Source organism: Chelonia mydas, chromosome 2, assembly GCF_015237465.2.
Source record: "Chelonia mydas isolate rCheMyd1 chromosome 2, rCheMyd1.pri.v2, whole genome shotgun sequence".
Taxonomy (NCBI): Eukaryota; Metazoa; Chordata; order Testudines; family Cheloniidae; genus Chelonia; species Chelonia mydas.
Genome location: NC_057850.1, coordinates 210,885,678 through 210,911,145, shown reverse-complemented (window position 1 = coordinate 210,911,145; position 25,468 = coordinate 210,885,678). Strand labels below are relative to the sequence as shown.

Sequence of the window (25,468 nt, the reverse complement as noted above, 5' to 3'; positions counted from 1 at the left end):
CGGTCTACGAGGTTTAAGCCGTGTGAGACTTGGCATAAACCCATGCCAATTAGTGACCCCCCACTCTCCTTGCCTTAAGTTTGTGGGGGAATCTCACCTGCGGGACAGCAACAGGATTTGTATCCAAAAGGACAGGGACCAGAGACTTGAGTTCCTCCTTATGGAGGTTGCTCTTCGGTCCCCTCTCGGGAGCCAAGTCGCTACTCGGTACTGAGCCCCTCCATCTTGGTTAGAAGCATGCTGGCTTCTCTGAGAGACAGGCAGCGTAGCCAAGCCACTCCGGCACCAAGAAAGGACTCCTCGTCTGTGTCCCAGGACTCTTGGCATCACCAGGGATCTCCGATGCAGAGAAGATCTACCCCTCATGGGGATGCTCGGTGCCGAAGAAACAACAAAAGATGGATAGGGAACACTCTCCAATTCAGAAGCCTTCCAGTCACAAGGAAACTGGCAGAGTGAGATGCATGTCAGGCCACTCAGGCTCAATGGTTGCCAGTCTGGTACTGTCAACTCCAGCCTAGCAAGGGGAACTTTTGAGTCTGGTATCATTGGACTCTCCTCCGAATGAGAGCCATAGGAGTGCAGTGATGGCATTTCGATCTACGCCAGAAGCATTTGAGGCAGGAAGAAACCTGCTGTTTCCCCCATCAGGTAGGAACAGGTACTAGAAACGAGAATGGCTACAGCATTGGCCACAGGTGCCGTCAAAGGGAAAACCGGTGATGATTTTGCAGCACTAGTCACCCCCCTCCTGGCACCACTCTGATACCATCTGGTACCACTCCCCTGAGGTCATCGGGGAGTGACTTCTCACCATCGAATTCCGAACAAGAGTGCAACAGTTCCTGCAGGAGCCGGCAATGCTCTGACTGCTGGTACCTGATGGCTGATATGAGCCAAGGGTTTCCACCAGTGGCCTGTCCCGCACAGTGGCAGGTACCTGTTCAATGGCCTTTTTGGACCCCTAGGCTTTGCATCAGGCTCAAGCACCTCAGACAAGGAGGTTGTACTCTATCGCGTTGGAGGGTAGGATTCCCCCACCTCTTCCCTCAGTGCAAAACCGGACTTCCACATGAAGAGCAGTAAATAATTCAGGACCTTCCTTTCGAGAGCATGTCTCTCTCTTCAGAGCAGACAGACTCTTAGCTCAACAGCTTAGAGGATTTGAGAGCCACCTTAAGTCACTAGGCTTACACACCCCAGCCCAGCTGAGGAGGCACTTTAAGCCCCAGCCTTTGCCTCATTTCTACTAACCTCAGTGGAGGCAGGATTATAATAAGAAGCAGGGTAAGCGCTACAAAAGGAGGCCTCCTCCCCAGCCCTCATTGGCCCATGAGTCTTGGCCCGCTAGACAATTGCCTGGGTCTTAACAGGCCTTTTGAGGGTGTGCCCAAGGACGGTGCACCAGGACAGTGTCTGGATCCATCCTCCCCTATCTTTGTGGACTGGCTGTCCCCTTTCTATTGGGCTTGGGCCCATATTACCTCAGATTGCTGGGTGCTATGCACGATAGGACTAAAATACCCTACAGTTCAGTTCTTCCCGGCCTTCCCATTCTCGCTCCCTGTCCCTCTTCAGGGACCCTTCTTACGAGCAACTTCTAATTCAGGAAGTGTGAACGCTTCTGCAAGTGGGAGCAGTAGAGGATGTTCCTCTGGAGCTAAGGGGCACGGGGTTTTACTCCTATTATTTCCTAATCCAAAAGGCCAGTGGCGGTCTGAGACCCATCCTGGATCTGCAAAATCTCAACAGATTCATGAAGAAGTTGAAGTTCCGTGTGGTCTCCTTGGCCTCAATTATCCCATCTCTTGATCCAGGAGACTGATGTGTGTCTCTCAACTTGAAGGACACTTATTTTCACATTTCAGTCTTCCAAGGCCACAGAAGATTCCTCTGATTCGTTGTGGGCCAGTAACACTACGAGTTCACGGTACTTCCATTCAGCCTGTCAGCAACCCCTTGGATTTTCACAAAGTGCATGGTGGTTGTCATGGCTTTCCTAAGGAAACAAAGGGTTCAGGTATATCCCAACCTCAATGACTGGCTGATCAAAGGGTGGATCAGGGCCCAGGCAGAGGCAGATATACAGTTAATGTTGTCAACCTTCCAGAAGTTGATAAACATGTAAAAATCAACAATCTCTCCCTGCCAAAGGATAGAGATCATAGGGACGGTCCTCGATTCGGTCCAGGCCAGAGCCTTCCTTCTGGAAGCCAGATTTTGGGTCCTGGGCTTGATCATAGAGAGCCTCAGAAAGCAACCCATCACCATGGCAAAAAATTGCCTGAAACTTCTGGGGCATATGGCATCATGCACATATGTGGTGAAACAAGTACTTCTGCGACTCAGACTTTTTCAGACTCACACTTTTGTGGTGCTGGATCCGGGGTCAGTATGTGCACGTGTCCCATTTGCAAAACCTCAGCTGTCAATGTCTTTAGTCACCAATACTTCTGCTTGGGTTGGGGGCGGAGGGGTTTTATCTGGGGGTCTTCAGAACTCAGGACCTTTGGTCCTAGGAGGAGTTGTCGCTACACATCAATGTAACGGAACTCAGAGCAGTGCGCCTTGCCTGCCAAACGTTCCAGCCCCACCTGCAAGGCAAATGCATGTTGGTGCTTACAGACAACATGAGAGCGATATTCAATATAAATAGACACAGTGGAATGTACTCTTCTCACCTGTGCCAGGAAACACTTCACCTGTGGGAATTTATTCAGTCCATCTTGAGGCCTCCTGTCTTCTCGGGGCATCGGACGAGTTAGCAGATCCATCCCCAATCATGAGTGATCCATTTACCCAGACGTTGTGAAGGATATTTTCCAGAGGAGTGGAACTCCCCAGATAGACTTGTTGAGAATGAGGTGCAACAGGATGTTTCTGCAGTTCTGCTCCTTCCTGAATCACAGCCCAGGCTCGCTCACAGATGTGCTCCTTCTCCCATGGAGGGACCATCTCTTCCATGCATTCCCTCCCATTCCGCTCATACACAAGGTTCTGCTGAAGGTCAGAGAGGAGGGAATGAGACTCATCCTGATAGCTCTGGCCATCAACACTGGTTCACCACCCTTCTGGACCTCTCAGTGGAAACACCAATCACCCTACCTCTGTTTCTGGATCTCATTTCCCAGGATCACGGACGCCTACATCATCCAAACCTTGAGTCCCTCCATTTCATTTGCTACCTCTGAAGTAACAAAGGCTATCATGTATTCGATTAGAGAACACCTGGAGATGATTTCAGCTTTCTACCTAAGGTTAAACGGCAGGTTCATTTTTGCTAACACGCTCTGTAGCTGCTTCCTTAAGGGGCTGGACAGACTGTACCCACAGGTGAGCCCTGGGACCTCTGCTTTGTACTATCAAGACGGACGGGTCTCCCATTCAAGCCCCAGGCAACATGCTCTTTACTCGTCCTGGAAGGTGGCCTTCACCTCAGCTAGAAGGGTTGCAGAAATTAGGGTTCTTACTTCGGTATCCCCATACATGGTCTTCTTTAAGGACAAAGTCTAGCTGCACCCTAACACAGCCTTCCTTCCAAAGGTGATGTTGCAATTCCACAGTAACTGGGACATCTTTCTTCCAGTCTTCTACTCGAAGCCGCAAGCAAATAGCCAGGAAGAGAGGCTACATTCACTAGACACCAGGCAAACACTGATCTTCTACATAGAAAGGACTAAATTGTTTAGGAAAACTACTCAGCTTTTCGTGGCAGTGGCAGACAGGATGAGAGGTCTCCTAGTTTCGACCAAGAGGATTTAATCTTGGATCACTTTATTGCATCTACACATGCTATGACCTGGTGAAAGTCCCTGCTCTGCCTCTGACAGCACATTCCACAAGGGCACAAGCTTCTTCAGATGCATTTTTGTCATAGGTTCCCATCCAGGACATTTGTGGAGAGGCAGCATGGTCTTAGGACCACACCTTTGCAACTCACTCTGCCATCACTCAGCAGTCCAGAGACGATGGTGGATTTGGCAGAGCGGTGCTACAGTCTGCTTGTCGTTGAACTCCGAACTCACCTCCTACATCTGCTTGGGAGTCGCCTACATTGGAATGGACATGAGCAAGCACTCAAAGAAGAACAAACGGTTACTAACCTTCCGTAACTACTGTTCTTCAAGACGTGTTGCTCATATCCATTCCAAAACCCAGCAAGAAGGAATTGAGGGGACAGCAGGGCGGCAGGCCTCTATATACTACGAGGGAGTGACTCCAGCAGGCACCAGAGCCAACCTGATGGATACCACTAAGGGGAAAATCTTTCTGGCAGAGGTGCACGCAGTGTGCACACACCTACATTGAAATGGACATGAGTAACACATCTTGAAGAACAACTATGAATGTTAGTAATCGGTTTTTTACTGATTACCCACAGAGATGTGTTGACTTTGCTTTCAGAGCTGGCACTTTGCCTACTTTGCCAAGCTAGAGAGACTGTACAGTTATTGTCTTTGGAGAGAAATAATGGAGCTCAGCAACCAGAAAGCAGTTTTTAGTTAAATCAAGAGAGCCTCCATTAAAAGACCTCTTGGTTAACATCAATAAAAATCAGAAGAGCTTTCTTTTATTTTTATATAGCTCCTCTTGAACCAGATGTTTCTGTGGCAGGATCTTCAGCTCAGGCACAACTGTTTACATTTTTGCGGAATAATGACATTTAATTGTATAATGGGTAATTTATCTTTCAAGGAACTAAAGTTATGGTAGAAAGTGGGAATCAATAATACATGCAAGGTAAACATTTTAGTTCCTTACAGGGTTTTGGAAACAGGATTTATTCCAATATATTTACTTTGAATTTTGGTACCTGAAATAGAGTATATCACTTACTATATCAGTGCATTAGTGTATATGAACACCAATTAAGCTTTTGATTTAATACTTCAGCAAGTTAGAGATGCTGTGTAGAAATGTGACATAAAAGATAATAAGGTGATGGCAATGATCAAAAGTTACCCAGCAAGAAGAATAGATCGGTTTAGGAAAGTTGTTTTATGGGCAGGTTTGGAGGGTGAGTGGTAGGGTTACTGAGGATACTACAGTTGTGTTTTACTGGGGAAAAAAAATCAGTGAACACATTTTCTTCAGGATTCGAAGTAAAGGTGTGGAGTAGATAATAAATAATAGTAAATAATAGATAATAGTAAATAATCTTCATTAAATGAAATTTAAACCCAAAGTTTCAAGGACACGAGCTAAAACATATTTGGGAGCACTACCAAACAGGTTTTCTGCCGTGTAGTGAATCTACTGGGAGAGGAGCCTCAGAAAACTATCTCACTTGAAGGGAGCTTATAAGTTGTTTCTCCCACTTCATTCAGGTCACCAGAAATGGTCAGTTCTCTGACTCTGCCTTCTACCTGGGGCTCTTTGCTTTTTCTCCCCTCCCCACAGGCCTCCTTTATAGTAGTACGAATGCAAGACAGCATTTGAAAATGCAAGTTAGTAACATTTCTCTCAAATGGTGGACAGTTACTTAGGGAAGTCAACAAAGGATTTGTTCCAAAGCTCATAGCTGTCTGCTTCCCCGAAGGCCTGAAATACTGATATAGTCAAGGAAAGTACAACCTCAAAAGACAAGTGGGGGGGGGGGTCTTTTGGAGCATTCCAATCTCTTCACTATTGAAGTCACAGTTCCTGTTGCCCTACCTCATGCTACACAGGACTCAGAGCCAATATCTACCAGTCAGTTCTGAGTTAAGCTTTTATTGTTCAAGTAAAACATCCTTTGCTGTTTGAGTTGGGGGCGGGGAGGGCGACTTGCATTCTTTGTGTCAGTATGGGAACAATCCATAGGTGAATCCTGAGTCTTAGAAATAATGTGCTGGGATTATATGAGAGAACTCTGGCTGGTATCTCATCTGCTGCCTTAATTGGCACAGCATGGGCACAAGATCAGAAGGAAAAGGAGGCTGTCGTGAGACATTTTTGAGTTAATAGCTATGCAAATAATTATTCCTGTCCATTCCTAGTCCAGTCACTGATAAGAAAGTTTTGTGTTTGTGAGTTTTACTGAAGATATTTCTCCAAATGAACAAGACCAGTCTTCAGTTTGATATAAGGAAAAACTCATCAAGTTAAACAGAAATGAGTAATCACTGAAACTGAAGAATGAGGGTACATAGTCTTGAGTATTTTGTTAGCTTTCCCTATCTGACATTTCCTCACACAGAGTGGATCACACAAATATTGGGCCATCATCACTAGTATGTTACAGAAATTTACCTAGTTTAGATTTCCATTGTTTATTTGGACATCCCACTTTATGGTTTACAAAAGATAGCTGATAACTGGAGAATAATTAGAGGAAAACACACAAGGACATCTCTGGTGGTCAGATACTGCAACATTGCCTCACTGAAGGACTCTTTTGTTCATACCAAGCCTATCGTCTGCCATGTAGGGAGATCTGTGAAGTAGTTTAAACCTCCAGGCTTTCCATACTTTTCTCTGCAATGAAGAAGAGCAGCCTTTCAGCTGCAGTGGGACTGAAAAGATCTTAAAGGTTGCAGTGATATCCTAACAAGTGCAGTGATATCGTAACAAGTGAACAACCTTGGAGACTTAATCTTCTGCTCCTCCTTCCTAGACTTATCTTTCCTGCCGGTCAAGAGCTTCACAGTGGCTGAAGTGCTGCTGAATGATGACTCCCAATACTGTCTTTAAACCTATGAAGCCATTTACTCTTAAAACAGATCTGTTTTAATAAGCCCTCACTTCTTTCATCAACCAAGGCTGAAATCATTCCTGTCCCTCCTAGCATTTCAGTTAACATGTATATTAAATATAGATCATTCTTAAAACAAAGCAGTTAGGAGGTTTGCACAGCTATTAATTACAAGCTCTCTGCTGCTGTTTCACCTTTTAACATTTGCTAGGGATTTTATTGATTGGATTGATTCCAACTTCTCAGGCAGAGTGTTTAAAAGGATGTACACGATCAGTGTGTTTTGCTTTAAGGTCCTCCGAGTCTTATGTCAGAACATCACAACATTATTGAAACTAACCCCCTATTCCTCCCTTTTAGGAGCTCTATATTAGTTTTGAGTGTTAATACTGCTGTTCTTTGCACTGTTGTCCAGAAGCTGTTTAACAACATTTGGGTAGCCCCAGACTATCTTTACACTCTCCCATTGAGTTCTTCCAAATTTTTCAAAGATTGTAGGTTTAACTCACATTCTTGGATTTGAGCTATTCTTTTTGGTGACGTTGTATAGTCTTAGTGTGTGTGGTTGTTCTGGAAATGTTTGTCCTTAGTATAAAATAGATCCCGTATGGCTCTCCAGATGGAAATTTAAGATAATTGTTACGTCTGGAATGGGTAAGGGATGACCCTACTGTCATGGTGAACATTCGCTCTATCAAACTAACTTTAACCAAGTTCTGATTTCTTGGGGTAGCACTTGAGATATTGCTGAACACTTAACTGCTAATTCATCAACACAGCTGCTAATTCATCAACTCAGTCTTTCTGGTACCAAAATTGAACACTTATTTTATAAACTACAAAACAGATTCCACTATATACAGAAATATGGTGAAGTAATTTTAATATCAGGTAACAAAGAATAAACCCTTAGAAATTATAAGCTACAACTCAGGAATTACAGCACAGATCTGAGAATCAGGTTTCCTCATTTTTTTTCTGGCTGTACAACTTTGAACAAGTATCTGAAGAGTCCTACATCTCAGTTTACCCATCTGTAAAAAGGATATCATGCCCTCTTCCCCCCCATGGGTTTTAAGGTTTGAATAATAGATTGTAAAAAATTACTTGAGATCCTCTGATTAAAAAGGTGACAGAGAAGTGTAAATTAATTTATTATAGTGAGCTAAAAGGAAATTTTATGATAGAAAATTGACTGGCAAAAAGAATGTCTTAAGTAACTACACTTTTGTACCAAAACAGTGTGATAAAACAGAACTACCTTAAATAATTAGCTTTGCTTTAAAGTAGCATTTTGATGAAGGAAGCTTCTCTATTTAAATAGGATTGCTAGTATTGTCTATATATAATACACACGTGCCAAGACCTTGTTTGACTTTATTTATTAGTGCTGTCAAATTCTGTACATAAATGGTTTTATTGTTGTATGTTCCATTATCATTGAGAGGTCTCTGTCACAGTCTTTGTGTTGTACTCCTTTTTAGTCTAGTATCTCTGGTTTTGGTCCTTTCATGTATTATCCTATACTTCAGTGCTTTAAAGAAAATTAGTAGAAGAACAAGAACAGTTTTCCGTAACACGTTGATAGAGGAAAAAAATGTTCATTTGATTAGCTAAAAGGCTGGCCTGTAACATATAATCATTGCAAGTCAAGAAAGCAAATCTTTGATTAGTACAAAGTATTTGTAATTTTTACAGTTGTCTTTCTTCTTGGGAATGAGTGCTACTGAGCAATAACTAAATTTTAAGTGTAACCTTAAATTGCTTGGACAGTTGGACTATTTAATTTCCTCTGAAATTAATGTTAAGCTTTTGGTGCAGATAGTTCTGGTGTAGATCTCTGAGACAATCCAGTTCTTTCTGTGAAAGAATTAATTGTTCAGATGAGAGAGTTACATATCTGCAAGTTTGATTTGATATTAACGTATTAAATCCACAGGCTACCTAAGACATTAAACAGCTCAATCAATTAAAAATAATTGATCATTAATGTAAATTTGGAAGACAATGGATACTTTTTTAACTATCCATTAAAATCTTGATTCTCAAATCTTGATATCAAGGGTAGAATTGTTTTTAGCAAACTCCAAAAATTCTAACTGAGTAAAAGAGATTAAAAGACATGGTTTTTGAGGTCGTCTCTGGTGTATTTCATATAAGGAGCAAACTTAAACAAAAAAACCTTGTTGCATGCTAATTGTTTTCTTTTAAGGGTATGAATAGTTTTCTTACATTTTAAAATTGTATACTATTTATCAAGTTCATTTGTTTCCCAGGAAACTTGCTGCAGTCTGGTAATGCTTCATTATGATCTTATATGAGTCATGGATCCTGCAGAGGAATTGCCTGTTTCATAACTGTGTCTTTACCTTTTTATGAGGTCATAACTCACCAGTGCACATATGTAAAATGTTCATATTATCATATTACGTAATAGCTATCCTGGGAATTTAGCCATATTCTGTAGAAATGTGGATAAATTGAAATATCAAGTGGCTGAATAAGTAATAAAATAATGTACCTTCAGTTTTTCACAGTAGTCCAAAACCAGTTACCAATGGTCTGTTGGAGTATTCCAAGTCATACACACAAAATGCTTTTATTCAGCACAAAATTACTATCTATTCTTTTCTGATTAAAAACAAAAATCTCAGTTGAACTATATGTATTGTATTTGAATATATAGTAGTAAGGCCTTTGGAGGCAAAATAGCCAGATATTCAAACTTAAATCCCTAAAGTTAGGCTTCTAAATGGGTTTCTAAGAAAGCAACCTGATTTACAGAAGTGCTGATTATCCAGCTGCTCTCAGTGAAAACTATTAAAATTACAAAAATGGCTATTGACAGTTTTGTGGGTTTTGGCACAATGGACTGCCAATATTTGGGAAGATAATATTAGATAGGACGTGAGAGAAGACATAAGCATGGTGTTTTGTTGTGGCCTTTAAGAAGACAGTTATTATTAAGTGTGATAATACCACAAAATTGTTGCTTAGGTTATTCCAAACAAGTGCCAGTAAAAATTTTATAGCACATCATCACACATTTTCTGTATACCACATATTTTAAGCAAATCTATTATGTACAATGGTTAACTTCTGTAACTTTATTGGATTTTTGTTTATATCCTCTTATAACCCTAGTGTTCCTTAGTCACCGGGCTTCATAATAACTAGAGCAAAATGACTGATGCACATCTCTCTTCCAATTAAGCATTTGGTGTCTACCTGTTAGGGAACTGGCAGTCCCTTAGCTCATGTCTTGTGTGACAGCACAACAGCCAACTGTTAGGCAACCTTACTAGGGATTTTTATGGTTGTTTTTGGATATACACGTCAACAAAATTAACAATCCAGCAAAATGTCTGAAAGCCAAAGTGATTTTTAGTTGCTTTAGAAATTTTAACTATGAGCTTTTAACATAGTGGAAGCTAATTAGGTTGCTACAAGAGAAACTGTAGTCATTTCAGCCAGTATTTGCAACAAGCTGATGTGTTACAAATTACAATTACAATATTTTATTGGAGCTTGCAGATTAAGTACTTAAACTTCCTTCTTTGTAATGCTCAATAATGTAATCAATTTTCTATGTATAATTTTCAAGGATTCATGCAGTATCTTTGAACAGGTTCTCAGCAGGCAGAGGTTACGGAGTATTGCATTTTGCTTTAACTTTATTTGTTTTACGATACTGTTTTCAAATTGTATTTGGATTAAAAGAACCAAACCTTTTCTTTTATGCTAGATTTCATCTAAAGTAAATACAATTTTTTTGTTCGTAATTAGTATATTCTTCAAATTGTAATTCTCTCTTCTGCATAGTTAATAGGTAGCTGGACGATATTAAAAGCTTAGCAGTGATGAGATTTGATGGTGAAATGAATTAGTGTGCTAGCTTTTTTGCTCTGGAAACCAAAGACCAAAATCTCACATAGAGCCTAACCTGTACAGCTTTCAGAGTCAATTGACTGATATTTATGGGAGTGTTGCCTGTATAAGAAATACGGGATCAGGTCCTGAGATGACAAGAGTAGAATTTTTGTTTTTAAAGTCTAGTTTCTTTCTTCGTATAATGAGATTTGAAGAAACGGTGTCGCATTTGACTCTATGCTTTAGACAGACCCAACATGGCAATATTGAGGATATTGCTAGTCAGGATTGGAAAGCTGTCTTGCACAGGTCCATCTCACAGTATTTCCGACTAAAGACAGTGCTACTAATCCCTCATGCATTTTGAAAAGCAAGTGATACTATAATGATGGCTCTAGCCAACTATACCTTCCATTCGGCCCAGGTGTTTCCAGGAGAGAGATCAATTTTGTTTTATTGTGGGAAGGAAATGAGTTTTCTTGATTGCTCATATTTGTATTTGTTCCAAATACTTTGCTGAAAGGTAGCTGTTTACATATGTAGGCCCAGAAAAAAAATGTGCACATGTGCGTTTGTGCTGCAGTGCAAGTGGCGGAAGCCTGTCTTCTGCAATCATAATATTGTGATATGATCTGGTATCTGATAAGTTTGTCTTTGCAAGAGTTTTGCTGTTTTTCACCAAGTCATATAGGTCAATTTCCCTCTTTCTTTATGCAGAAGAGCTGTTCAATGTACAGCTTGGTACTTAGCAGAGATCAGCATGAGCTGCAATGTTTGGTTTTGAATCCAAACTTCCTCCAAGCTCAGCAGGGTTCTAATCCAGAGTTCTGGTTTAGACCTGGCTAGAGCTTATAGACCATATAGTGAAATATGGTTCTCACCTTTGACGTTTAGAAAGCTGTTTATAAATAAATACTCAAGCATTTCTTTTGTCAAGATTGCATCTTTTCCTGGTAGTGTTAGCAAAGAACATTTTCACAACTTTTTTTAAAAGGGTGGATTTATTTATTTATTTTATTTCTTTCTGTAGTTTTTGCTGCCTGCCAAAGTCTGTGCTGCCATCCATACATTTATGCCTTATGGCCTGTCAGTATATTTGACAGTTGTCATCCATTCTCAAAATGGTGTGTACTTCAGGGTTATATGTTGTTTTATCTGCTACCTGTGGGGAATATATGCATCATTGTCCTATTTGTAATTTTTTTAAGTCCTGAGATCCAAACGACTTTCTGAAATGCAAAATGTAATATTGTAGCTCTTTTAATTAGTGTCTTTAATTGAAAATAAGGATGAGTTATCATGGAGAGAAGGTCATTGAATGGGACATCTCCTCAGAGTAAAGGTCACTTGTACAGTGTTGATATGGAGCAAAATGTAGAGAGCAGAAGTATAATAAAAACATGACAATCCAGAGGACTGATAATACTGAATTTATTTCCCGGCCCAGCTACCTTCAGTGGGTCAGGATTACAAAAGATTACTGTACTTGTCACGGGTCTATATCCTCTGATTCCAGTGGTTACTGTTAAAGATTAATTCCTTAAACAATCATCCTGGTATCAAATAACCAAATTTACCTGGCATTTAAATGAATCAGATAATGCATGGTTGTAGTCAAACGTCTTGAGTCATTTGAAATTCAGCAAGCTTATCAAATAAGAGCATTTTGTAGGACAGTATCTTCATAAAACAAATGTCAAGTTCTTTATTAATTCAGATGTTTTGCTTCATTAAGCTGAGCCACTCTTACAGCAGCCATGAAACTGAAAGTTATACTTCAGAAATATATAACCACAGATAGTCTTGTTCAGATATTAAAATACAGCAATTTTTTTAAAAGGCCACAGGAAAATAAGTCTTTAAATGCAGCGATGCAGTAGCTGTTGTGAGTTTAATACAGCAAATATGTTATTGCCAACTCCTGCATTTCTTAATTGGGCCTCTATGCAGACAATTTTCTCATTTAAATGCCTGTCTGCAGCATCATGTCAGCATCAGCTGACTATTGCAGTAAGTGATCTTAATGTGTGAAGCAGTGATTTCTTACAGTTCTCCAATTATTTTCCCTTTTATTTCTTCCCCTGCCCAGACCCTCTGTTATGTGATTAATTTATAATTGGTTGATCTGTGAGCTTTTTTGATGGTAGGAAACCTAAGCCATCTATATAGTGTGTGGCCCCAGTTTTGTTTCAAAAAGTCTTTGCCCTCATCTTAATGTAAATAGGATGCCACATATTTATGCTGTGAGACAAAGATCCAAAGTGAAGCAGGCACGAATAATAGCAGTATAGGAAGCTTCAGATAATGTTGCATCAATTTGTTTGACATTTTCTGTAGTCTATTTCATGATTAAGCATGTCTGATGGTACCAATTTACAGTAATGAAAGTGAGAATAACAAATTTATGAGAGACTGAAGTTTAATTTGAGTCTAAAATGAGAGGTATACAGGTTGACTGCCATTACAGCTTCTTGTTTCTGAGTAGAAAAATTCAGTCTTCTCTGGTTTTTGAATGTGCTTTAGTTGGCAGGGAAAGTATTGAGGGAAACCACTATATATTCTCTTCATATGGCTATCATCTTTGAGTTCACATTGTTTCCTTTTTACCTGAGGATCAATAATCTTAATATTGACTTAAAAATAAACTACTCCTATATATGGTGCTGTCATTCCACATGGATGGTTAACATCAACCTTTAAGTCCTCTAGCCTGGGCCACTGTAGAGCTAACTCCCAAACACAGTTGTGATTCTGCTGTATATTTCTTTCCATCACTCTGCCTCTCAGGTGTTCCAAGTGAACTGCTTGAGTAAAGGTGGACGCTATTGTTAGTAAGTGTCAGACAGCAGAAGTAGTTTTATTTAGTTTGTTGGAAGGTGATAATTTCATATCAAATTTCAATATATGTGGAGTAATTTTGTCATAATGGTGTCAATTAAATAAATAGTTTGGATATGACTTGTTTTGAGATATTATTTTCATTGTTCATCTTTATGTTGGTGTGGGGTAGTCTGTGTGGGTTTTTTTGTGGGGGAAGGAGGGAACTGGGAGACGAGGGATTGTAAATATTTGCTCCTTACCAGCATTTCAGCATAACTATGGTGTTTCCTTTCCCCTCTCTACAATAGGCGCACTCACTTAGGCTTATAATCATAGCAAAACTTTCCTTTTCTTGTTTCCCCTGGCAGTCCAGATTAGGTAATGTGCCAGACCAGGTATAGTTCTTGTGCTTCCCTGGAGAAGTCTGCTCTGCTAATTACAAAAATTTCACATTTAATTCTTCACGCCTTATTTTATTTTATTAGTTTCTGTGACTAGATTTTATTGTACTTGTCTTGCATCTCTCACCTGCTCCCAGGTTCACACTGTTTGAGTTTATTATTAATGAAAACCAGTACTGGCTCGTCCCGAGGAAGAACTGTGTATCTTATGAGTGAATATTTTAGTTGAAAGGATATTATTTTGTTGAAAAATATTTTTTATAATATTGTGTAATTCCTCTAGATTGTCATATCAGTAGAAGGATATTTTGCATTTCTGATTTGCAATATATTATTTAAAACATCAAAGACTAAACTCCATACTGCATAGGACCTCAGTATCACAGAGTATACTTCAAGTGGCAAAAACTTTCCATTATAACAACCTGTTTTTACTTGTTCACAACTTTTTTAAACAGTCACCTTTAGGCCAGAAGTTTTCCACACATGGTGTCTGGTTTAAAGTTACGTTGTTCTTTTCAACTTTGAAAAAAAATCCCTTCAGCCATTTTTTAGTTATGGGCAGGAAGAAAATGTGATTTTCCCAATGTAAAACAATTTTAAGCACACTCTTGAACAGGGCTATAGCAAAATTGGCAACAATTTGAAACTTAGCACTGGCCTATTCCTCACTAAGCACTAGTGCCATGGGTTGGTTTTGTGGGAAAAGAGAGAACAAAAACAAGGGGAAAAATCACTTTGAGTTTTCCAAATGAATATGTAAAATTTTTAGCATAACCCAGTTAAGCTCTGCTCCCTTGATCATGCCACTGGACATGACACTGGAAAAATTCAGGGAGCCAATGAAATTGAAATCTTTGGTCAAGTGGCTGCAGCTTTATAACCCTTTAGTTTCAAATAGATTTAATTCCTCATGGCAAAGAACTCCATTTGGGAGGTGGCAAAATGGTAGCTTGTGTGACATCACTATTCAGGTCTTCCAAAAATACCAAAGTCATCCAACAGTTGGAGGGAAGTGAAGACCTAGTAGTCCTGACACTTGTTAAAAAGTTTTCAAATGATAATTTTTTTAAAAAGCAGAGAAAAACCCTTTGTTTGAAAAATTGTTTGTGGCTGACTTTTTTTACACGATAAAAGAAAAGAGAAGAGAAACCCCAATCTTTAAACCAACCAAAGGCCAGATAATGGTACTAGTACTCTCATGTTATATGTTTGTAGATTGCCTTGCAGAATGGGATCCCTGTCTTGTTTGGAATGGCTAGGTGAGTTCTGTAATATAAATAATTAATAGTATGGCATGTGAAAGAAATAAGAGAAAAAAATATTTGTTTTCTTTTCTATTTAACTCTTTTACTCATTTGACAGCAGCTTGTATATAGTCTGTTTAGCTCTTTCTGTGAGGTATATCTGTGTATGTGTGAGTGTCTTTGACACTGCAAGAGGTGGAAAATACAGTTGTAAAATCACAAAAATTGCTTTGTAGCACCTGAAATTAATTGTAAATCATTTTCTGAGGTTGATGAGATTTCAAATTTACAGTGTCCCATTAAGATATACCACGTTATAGCAAATAGCCTGAATATATATTTTTAAATTGTTATTGGTCATTGTATTGTGATAAACATGCCAGAAGTGTCAGCTAAATTCAGTACAACTGCACCATTTTATGAAACTGACATGCGTTCTGTGGAGGAGCAGGGGTAAGAGGATCCTCTGACATGATGCCATATTAGGGAAATATACAGTAAAGAACTAAGTTGACAGTGCAAGATGGTGTAGTAACTGACTTTTACCATTGCACATAAACAGAGCAGTTATTCTAAATCATAGCATCACTTTCAGCCAGATAACCACTAAAATCACTGCACTGTGGTTTCCTGAAAATGCCATAATCTTTCAACTGCCACATTAAGCCCAGGGAGAGCAACTATCAGTAGTGCCTGCACAGTTATATAGAGGGATGAGCCCTGAACCAAGTGAAAAGATGTTTTGGAAGAACAGTAACCTTTCCCATGATGTGTGCATTTTCCATTACGTTTCTGACACAAAATGCTGTGAAATGATTTAATGGTGACATTTTGTTTTGCTGACTTTCCTTTTTCTCATTAAAAAGAAACAAAAGTTAGGTTGGGAAAGCAGAGGAAAAGTGGCCATGCATTTGAATTTTATTACAGGAATCTCCTTTCTTTAAAAATAAAAGCTTTCTAGAGCTGCATTGTTCCTACATTGGGTTTTACTGATTTTGTTTTTAATATATACTTACTCCAGGGACAATATTGAGTACCTAGTTCTTAAAGTTAATTTATGTTGTTCCTTTGCAGTAATTGCACACAAAGAAGTATGATAAATCAGGAAAGCATTCTTTCTAATTAGCAGTCACAGAGACCTTACTCATCAGATATACGACAGAGCACACACACATAGTATCCCATTTCTGCTTGTCATTTCTGATGTATATTACTAGAAATGATTGTGAAATGGAGCAAAGTATGAGTAGACATAGTACCCCGAAAGGTCACTGCCTGTCACTTGGAAGAGGATAAATTTTTGTGGAGAAAGAAGACATAAAGCTACTGCACCTTAATATAGTAGAGAAGCTTGTGTGCATCTAAAGTAATGCATTTAAGAGTGGTTGGACAGAAAAATTACTTAGCTAAAATGTGGCGCATGCATCCCTTGGCACCATTAGATTTTCTGTTTTAGAGCTGATGAAGAACCTGGGTGCTTGTAGCACACTTTACAACTTTATCGTTGAAAAATGCAATCAGTCCTTTCAGAAGATGTATGGAGCTTTCTTTGTACCTCATTTCATTCCCCTCCCCCTCCCATTTCTTTAATGGGTTGGATGATGTTTGTTGTCTCTGGAAAGCATTAAGTTTGTCCAAAGAGCACATGGAAATGCTTGACTCACTGTAAGTTAACTTAGGGGTTCAGTTATCGCATAATTTCTCAACAACATCAGAATCCCTACCCTTCCTTCTTCAGAGATGAGTTTGCTACATTATCAGTGCTACCTACCCTCATCAGGGAGCTTGGAACACATTTGTTGTAGTGCACTGCTTTGTCTCTAGACCAACAGGTAGTCCTTGGACTGCTAGTCAAAACATTCTAATTTATTTTTGGAAGAGCATCCCAGTCTACGAAATAAAAATAGATTGGTTAAATGTATGTAATTTAAGCCTTTGGTAATACATTTTGATAATTAAAAGGGGAAAAAATAAACAAACCCACAACTTCTAATCTCCCACCTCCACCCCCAGCAGCTTTCTGAATTCTGCAATTTTGCAAATTCATTTTGTGCGTGGTGAGCAGGGTCAGACTGAAATAATGAAAACATTGTGGTATATGGTAGATTTCATAAATGTAACACACATACTGCAACATTTAAGGTACTAAAAGCCTCTAAACCGCTAAAATTTTAGTGTTGTTCAGCTATTTCATTTATATCTTTGGGGGGGGAAAATTGACAGTGAATACTGAGGTTCAGTATGGCACTGTGGTGATATTTTAGTGGTTATGATAGCTTCTATAAAAATGTAAATAAAATATTCATTTTAGCTTGAGTAGGTACAAGTAGCTGTAAGTATTATAAAGAAATTGTAGTGGAGTGATAGTGAACATAGTAAATTGTGTAAAAATGTTCTAATAAAAGCTAAAATAACTGAAAAAATCCTAATGGCTGGATGATACAATCTGGTTGATTTTTATCTGCCCATAATACATAAACAATAACTCCAAAGCAGTTTCTCACAAAAGGCTATTAAAAATGAAGTAGGTATGGTAGAATTTTTTGGCAACCTTTAGTTGTTTGTTAACAGTTTAATATGACAATAAAAGCAGCAGTGACAACACCAAAATTGCATAGCAAAAACCTTGATTGTAATTTGGTAGGAAAATATTGTGTGAATAAAAGTGTGTGTTCCAGTAACTTCAGCCAAGGTTTATGCTTCTATTTTAAAAACCTATAAATTTGAAGAGCTTCTTAAAGAGCTCTTGTAACCAGAAGTCACAAAGGGCCAGATTGCATCGACTTACATGAGTGGATTAAATCTCCCACAACCCTTGGGTAGTGTGTCGTGTGGGTGGGGGAGATGGAGAAGGAGCAGGGACTGCACACCTGGTACTCCACTTGCATCAATAAGTTGGTAAGGAGAGCACAAAGAACACAGAGTGGATTGAATTGTGGCTCTGCCCGCTTTCCTCCCATGGATACCCCTCCCCCCCCCCCGCCCCCGCCTCCGAAAGGAGCAAGGGAAGAGCAGAGAAAGAATTGTGAATCTGAGTCTCAATTTCTCCCCAGGCTCCTTCTGGGATCAGGCAGCTCCATACTGAAGGCATTGAGGAAAGGCTCACTCTAGCCCTAATTCAGTTCTCAATTTGCTAAATTAAAGTTGGAGAGAAACTCAGTTCATTCCTTAACGCTTTGGAGCTTTAGGCTTCTAAGCATTCATTGAACTCGCAGGCTTGAAAATGCAGTGACAAAGAGGGAGGACCAGCCTTTCTAGTGATACATGAGAATTCATTAATTCCTTATTAGACCACTTACTGTGTGCCTGACACTGTACAAAACACAATTTACAGTGTAAGGGCCTGATTCTGCAAATGATACTTGGTTTAGTAAGCATCATGCGCTATCATAAGTAGGTATTAAATAAATAGTTAGCATCGTGTTCAGTAATTTGCAGATTGGGTCCTAAGTAGGCACAATACAGAATATATAACTTGTTGGGTGAACCGGTGATAGAACTTAAAAGTATCATTGTACAATTATTTAAGAACACTTGATTAGTTGAGAGGTCTAGGATTTTTTCAGGCATGTGAGAAGTAAATTTTAAGAGTAGTCGAAGGAGAAAATGAAAGCATGGGAGACCAGGTCAGTATGGGAACTCCAGTTGCATAGTGTGTCATGAAAATTGGTGTGGGGAAAGGGAGGGTGGCTGGGCAGGTGGCCTGTGCAAAGCAAAAAGACAGGTGGAGGAGTAATGAGCAGAGAGACAGGCAGCAGCTTAATTGTTTATAGAGACTTGACATTGGGAACAAAGAGCTGAAATTTGATGTGGAGGAGCAAAAAGAACCCAGTGTGGAGAGTCTGTGCCAACATGGATTGTATTGTAAGGGGTGGGGGAAAGATTTATCTAACACCATCTTGATCAGAATGAAGTTGAGGAGGGGGAGTCTCGTGGGACTTGAGATGTGGCAAGGGACAAACAGAGCTTGAACAAAATTTTGGTAGTGGGAATCGAAAGGAATGGATGGGTCTTGAAGATGTTAAAAAGGGGTAACGAGCAGGACTCAGTAACAGCAGCATGAGAAGTTGTGACAGGAACAGGTTTGTTTCAATATTGAAGATGATTTTGTTTGTAAATAAAGAGAAAAATACAACAAAACTTAGGTTTATTTACCAAATATCTTGAGTACCTGAAAAGGAGTTAGGTAAAAACGTGTAAGGGGAAATGCTTATTTTTCCAGATCACTATTAAAAATGACTCTTTTATTCAAATATAACTTTTAATTACAACTTGTGAGCCGTAGCTCACAAAAGCTTATGCTCAAATAAATTTGTTAGTCTCTAACGTGCCATAAGTACTCCTTTTCTTTTTGTGGATACAGACTAACATGGCTGCTACTCTGAAACTTTTAAATACAATCTGACATAATACATATATATGAAGTGCTGTACATTTACATTTATGTTAAGATTCCCAGATTTACATTAATAAAATCAATTGTGCTACATTTGATAATCCAGTTGTAAGACAGGAATCAATCTAGTAATTTTTAATTAACGTTTTTAATATATTTTGGAGAGTATACCGGTACTATTGTATAAGAAGTGGCCAGGCAGCTGTTTAATATTTTAAGACACTTAACTAAACAGATGAAGAGGAAAGACACAATGTTATTTAGTAAACAACCTTAGTAAAGATTCTCTACGTATATATGGGAACAGCATGTCCTCTGAAGCTTCTTGTAGTAACTCAGAGCTGTGAAAGAGGGATAAGAATACCAGCAGGTCTTTAAAACGCCAGTGGCAATCTTAGGTCTTCACATTAAAGAACAATAAATAAATGGAAGAGCTTCTGTTTGCTTTATTTTAATTCTTAAAGACTTATCCAAACAATGTTACCTTTTCATAAAATGATATTGTGTCTATAAAAGTTGACTGACCAAGAGCAATGGAAACCGGAGTCTTCTGTTGTGCAGAACAGTTAAAACTTGTGATTGTGTGAGCATCTCCTCCCCACTCTGCCATTGTGTTTTGACATGCATCAGTAAGAAACATCTCTAAAAGCGAGATGGTGCTTGAGTCATTTCTGCTTTTTCAGTCTGTCGTCTTTGTCCCAATCATTGCAGACAGAAAAAGACAAGATACCAGGAATGTGGTTTAGCTAGGCCACAACGTTATTAACACATCTGGAAACTTTACTGCATCATTCAGTGTGGGTCATCCATTCCACCTGATGGAGGGCTGCATACGCCCCCTTCCATCCCCCCTCCCATTAACCTAGTCAACACTAACACCGTTGGCAAGACTCCATCACCCTTCCCATATGAGAGTTAAGAGGTTGGGTGTGAGGGGGTTGTCTCCCTGCTATACCAGTGTTAGGCATCCCAAGCCCATTCCCCACTTTCTTTAGGAGAGGCTGTCTCCTAATCCATGTCTGATTTCAGTTTATCAGGTAACTGGACTCCCTATTGATTGATTACTTGCATTGGGCATCTGTCAAGTTGTTGTGACATAAATTTCACAACTTAACATATCTGCCTGGTCCCTGGGCTGCTGAGAGGAAGACAAAAACCATGACTACCCTGTGCATGTTAATCCGACAATGAGGAAAAATTCCTTCCCACCGTCCCAAGGGCAACTATCATGATGCCTACAATAAGGTTCCCAAACGTGGTCCTATTCTAGTCACAAGAAATACGGGGTTTCCTCAGGGTGCAGAATGGCACCCCAGACAGGGAGAAGGAATTAGAAGCCCTCCCTTTAGGTGCATGGAAGCCAATAAACTGCAATCTTTTGCACCTCTCTGTCCAAACAGTCAGCCCAGAGCCCACTCCTTAATCCCATGAGGAAGCTGAGTGCCCAAGATGAGGGGAAAGGAGTGCTGTCCCTAAAGAGTCAAAGGGTTTTATTTCCCCTGATAGCCCAGATACACCTCTGAGGCTTTGTTGGGAGAGGTAACAAGGTTGCCAGTAATGACAATTGTGTGATATGGTGCCAGTAGCGACAGGGGTTTTTTATATGGACCTCTCTTTGCTATGAACTTGATTTTGACCAGCTGTGCAGTCATTTCCAAACCACCCCCAGCTTGCCAGATTCAGAGAATAATAGTGAGCAAAGGCCCTGAATCTCTCTCTCTCACACACACACACGCACACGCACGCATGTATATTAAAGGCTCTGGGAAATGAAATAAAGCATTCTGTGCATGAATAAATACCTGACAAGTGTCTTACTTGTTTAAAGTTGTGCCTAGACTTTGAACCTTAAGTGGTTTTTTATCAGACAGCTCTACCTACTTTATATATAGGACACATTTTTAAAATAACCGTGGCCTATATTTTATAATTACAGTTAAGCGTGTATGGAGTTGATTGCCCTTAGACACCTTACTGTTTGATTCACTCATAAAAATTAGACTCAAAGTTCCTAATTAAAAATAAGCTCAGTCTGTTGTGAAATCCCTCTGCAAAAAGCCACTCTCCCTCAATCTGAATTTAAATTTCATTTTCAGTCTTACCCATAAGGTTACTAATGCAATATTTATGGTTAATTCTGATAAAATATAGAATGCAGTCAGCACAATTATCTTTAATATAGATAAATCTTGATTAAAATATTTTAATATACATTTTCCATCACTAGTTTATTTGTAAAAGATTGCTCTGAAGCCAGTACTTTATAAGCTAATATTTCATACACAAGTGATAAGGTTTGAAGTATGATTTTTACCTTACCTAATTAAGCTAAAACCATCAATTTAGAATGCATTTAATATATAAACGTAATATGTTGTTTGAAGGGAAGGAATGACAGTACTATTAATAAATACTATAGTCATTTTATCTTACAGTATCTTATTAATTGTTTGTATTACAGTAGTGCCTAGGAGCCCTAGTTGTGGACCAGAACTCCAGGAGGTTCTTTACTTTTTCAGAAGTAATATCTAATGTAACCTCCCTTCATCTTTATATTGCTGGTTGCAAAGGAAATAAAGATCTTCTGAAATTCACCTGGAGAAGTAATGCTACTGAACACACACAAAGTTAATGTGCTTGATTTAAAATCGTTCTGAAGCTTGTTCCCTATGAAATCTGATTCTGCGTATGGACCTTAAAGGGTCTCAGTAGTCTCATTTTTAAAATATACATATTTTCATTTTTGAAAGGGGAAAATAACCACATTCTGTTTCCTAAAGAATCATGAGTGATACAGAGCATGTAAATGATACGATGGCTGAGGTAATCATTACTTTCTTATACATTCATGCATAAAGCACTAAATGGAAAACACATCAAAATGCACCCTTTTTCTGAAAGTCTAGCAGTGGTGTTGGTATGGTTAGATATTATAGGTAGGGTGGGCAACACTGTCCATTGTTAAGGTTGCCAGATACTTTGCATTATAAAACCCTGTTTCAGTTACTTATAACTTTGGCAAACTTTAACTGTTTGGCCTGAAACTTTCCATGCCTAGTGTCTGCCTCAGGCTGAATTTTTGGGGAAATTTCACCCAAAACGGTTCAGCCATTTCAGAGACTGAGACTAGTGAAAAATACATCGTTTTGCCCATGTTAACAAATTATGGTGTCTTTTTCTTTGAGCAGCTCTACCATCCCCATGTTTTGGAGCAGGAATTTAAAATTTGGCAGGGGCTGGCCTTGATGGCATGGATATACCATTTGCCATCCCCCTGAAAATCTGTCCAAATTTTACTAAGTTGTAAATCTTTGAAAAAAATCTCCATATTCACATACACAGTAGAGACTTGCTAGACTTTACCAGTGAAATTCCTGAAGATTCCATCTATACTGAGCATGCTGTAGCCCAGGGTTGAGCAGAACTTTCCCTGCAATTGTAGCTCTTGGCTGCAGTGGGCCATGCTGGGGCTGGGGCTGGGCACATGATCAGAGAGGAGGGAGCCAAGGAGGGAAATGAGGGAGTGGGGACAACTGTGATTCAGAAGGTGGGGGGAGACTGAGATTGGCTGAGGAATTGGGGAGAGGGCACATGGAATGGCTGGAAAAGGAGGCTGAGTCAGGGGAAGGAGGTAAGTGGGGAGGAATAACAGATCTGACAAGCAGCTAAGTTGTGGGAACATGGGGGGAATGAAGACTGCATGAAGAAGGAACTGGAGTGTGGGGAAGATACTAAGATTGGGCAGGAAGCCCACAGAGGGAGATTGGTACTGGGAGCCAGTGGGGATGGAGAACATGGGCTGGAGAAGAAGAGCAACTGGAGTCCCAGATTGGGGAAAGAGAGAGATTGAATAAGGGGCAAGGTGACGGAATTTGGAATTGACTGGGATTGGGAGTTGGGGGGAGACTAAGACTGGGACAGAGAGTGTGTGTGTGAAACTAAGACTTGCTGGGCAAGAAGACTGGGGATGGGGTGAGAACACTGTGGAGTAGAGAGTGGGCAAGCTATGCAAGGAGAATGGAACCAAGGAGCCAGAGGTGGGAAGAGCAGGACTGGGATAAAGACAGGTTGGAAGGGACATAGCAGAAGTGGTCATGCTTTGGGGGGAAAGGGCGGAAAAGTCTGTGCTCACCAGAGCACTCTCCACTCCAGAGCCTGGATTGGAACGCAAGGTTCCTGCATCTCCCCATGCATCTGCTGTCATCAGATGTCTGTGAACATAAGAATGGCCATACTGGGTCAGACCAAAGATCCATCTAGCCCAGTATCCTGTCTTCAGACAGTGGCCAATGCCAGGTGCCCCAGGGGGGATGAACAGAACAGGTAATCTTCAAGTGATCCATTCTGTCACTCATTCCCAGCTTCTGGGAAACAGAGGCTAGGGACACCCCAGATGTGAAAGTTTGGTAGAAGTTGGTAAAGTTTCTCATCCACCTCTAGGGCTGATCCATATAGAAGATGACAGCCTACTACTGCTATCAGTTATTCCATTAACTCAAGCCGAGGTCTGTGTGATGGATCCAAAGGTTCCAACCCTACTAAAGACCTATGTCGGTGTGGGTATGATGCCACACTAATTTGGTTTTGCTTTTTTAAAAAATTAGGAAATTCTACACAAAAATAAGTGTGAAAAGAATATTTTAAATTTGCAAATCAAGCACTCGTATGTTAGAAAATGCCAGAATTAAGGTTGGCTGTGCAACAGTAATTTAGCCTCTTTATGCATATGCATTTTGATAGTCTTTAATTAAATGATCACATACTATTTTTTCCACAATACCCCACCTAATTGAGTCCACAGGATTGATCTGCTCTGGCGATAAATCAGGGTTGTGTAATGACGGAGACTGCTGTCTGTCGGACCCCTGCTGCAGAAGTCAAACAATGTGTAGAGAAAGAGGTAGGGTTTGCAGAAGAAGAAAGAATGGATGAATTCTGCCCTGAGGAACTGGATTCTGCTCCTGCTATCACAGAGTTGCTGTGTGATGCTGGCTGAGTTGCTTAATGCAAACTTTTCATACATAATCACTTAATATGTGTTCCCTATTTTCTGAATGCTTTACTTGAAACCATGAGGTCTTATTTGCAGATGTGCTGAGCACTCACAACTGCAGTGAAGTCTGTGGGAGCTCTGCTTTGGACATACGAAGTGCTATGTAATGCTAAGTACTTTGAAAAAGCAGGTCCTAGTCAGGAGCATGCACAAGGTGGGAGGGGCAAGCAGGGTCATGCCCCCCACCCAAATCTCCATATGTCCCTGTAGCCCAGAGACGGAAAACACAGCAAGGTGGCTGGCCACCGGCTGAGCTTCTCCTCCCCCCCCACTCCTACAACTGCTGCTTCTCCATCCCTGCTGCTTGAGTCTCACGAGTTGCCTCTGCCTTCACCCCTGACTCACCTCAATGAGCTTGTGGGGAAAAAATAGGATGCAATCATGTAGTGAACGTATCATAACGCATATGTAGAAAGGGGCTGAATTAGGATTGCACAGGCAACCTTAATTCTGGCATTCCCTAACTTTTGAGAGCTTGGCTTTGCAACCTTAATAGTCTTTTAGCATTTTTTAAAATGTAATATATGTGTATTATATACTTACCCAATAAAACTGTAAACATTTTAGGGAACCCTGTAGAGCAGTAGTTCCCAAATTCTTTTCTGCCAAGGATCCCTTTGGCATCTGACTAAATGTCCCAGACCCCTTTCATTTCAGGTACTATGGGAATGCCCTGAGAGGTCACGCTGTGCTGGTGATGCCATTTTGAGAAGAAAATGGCATCCTCTATGTGGCCCAGAATGCAACTCTGGTATATTCTGGCCCTTCTTCAATCCCCCCATATAACCCAGAGTGAACCCCCCAGGGCCTGGGGAACCCACTTTGGGAACCATGGCTGTAGCTCAGTAATTCTAAAGACATGGGGATAATTGGCAATCACTTCAGGCAGGCTATTTCACACATTGCGAGTGATGTGAAAGAAAATGCAGAGAAAGCCAAGGGTGAAGTGAGAACTGTACACTTTGTATTCTGTGTTGTAATTGAAATCAATATATTTGAAAATGTAGA

At 40.0% G+C, this 25,468-nt stretch overlaps 1 protein-coding gene across 9 annotated transcripts in view; it reads left to right on the top strand.

The window, feature by feature from the left end:
* PHF14 (PHD finger protein 14) overlaps nt 1-25,468 on the top strand; it is a 298,225-nt gene that overhangs the window by 153,907 nt on the left and 118,850 nt on the right. The window lies entirely within an intron of this gene.